The sequence below is a fragment of the Monopterus albus genome, unplaced genomic scaffold (assembly GCF_001952655.1).
Source record: "Monopterus albus unplaced genomic scaffold, M_albus_1.0 scaffold31.1, whole genome shotgun sequence".
NCBI classification, from domain to species: Eukaryota; Metazoa; Chordata; class Actinopteri; order Synbranchiformes; family Synbranchidae; genus Monopterus; species Monopterus albus.
This window is the reverse complement of record NW_018127911.1, coordinates 5,767,597-5,768,212: the sequence shown is the minus strand read 5'-3', so window position 1 is coordinate 5,768,212 and position 616 is coordinate 5,767,597. Positions and strand designations below refer to the sequence as shown.

General features: G+C 43.8%; 1 protein-coding gene across 3 annotated transcripts in view; it reads right to left on the bottom strand.

The window, feature by feature from the left end:
• Positions 1-306, bottom strand: part of grb10b (growth factor receptor-bound protein 10b) — a 58,493-nt gene extending 58,187 nt beyond the window's left edge. For 2 of the 3 annotated variants that reach the window (XM_020596790.1, XM_020596791.1), the window contains exon 1: positions 18-305. The gene's annotated coding sequence lies outside the window, so the exon portion shown is untranslated. Of the gene's footprint in view, positions 1-17 lie in introns of all 3 variants that reach the window. The other variant, XM_020596792.1, reaches the window with a different exon arrangement.
• Positions 307-616: the final 310 nt, after the last annotated feature.

The following is a 616-nucleotide window of genomic DNA, read 5'->3' as shown; positions in this document are numbered from 1 at the left end:
CTGATACATGCACTCACCTTACTTCCAAATGCGTTCAGTTGAAGCAGGCTACGGCCCCCAGAGCCAAATACGTAGAGTGGTAGTGTGGAGATGGAGGGACACTCGGCAGCACTGGATCACTCCAAGGTTTCATTCCCGGACTGGACAGTGAGACGGAGACAAGAGGAGGAGGCGAAAACAGTGACTGCAAAGACTCCAGGCGGCTCATCTCATGCGCCCGGGGAGAACACTCACACATACATGCACACAAACACACACGCACTAAAAAAAAACCCCTCCCCTTTAGACTAGACCACGCCCATAAGTGAGGGGTTATTAATGCGGCGTTCAAGTCTCACGAGAATAAGGGCGTGTTCGCAGATTCCTTTTATCCATCCATCTTTCCATCTATTTATTTGAAAATCTGTTTTACTGGACTATTAAGCTCATTGTGGGTAACTAAACGCCGTTAGGGTATAAAAAGTGGGTCAAAAAAGTTATTAATCTACAAGATTTTAAGGATTACATGTTCAAGCTGTTATTCATTCTTGAATGAAGAATTGCTCAATAGCAAATGATTTCTTCCCTACTTTTAAACAAAGTTTTTACACGACTCGTCTGTATGGAAAACAAACCT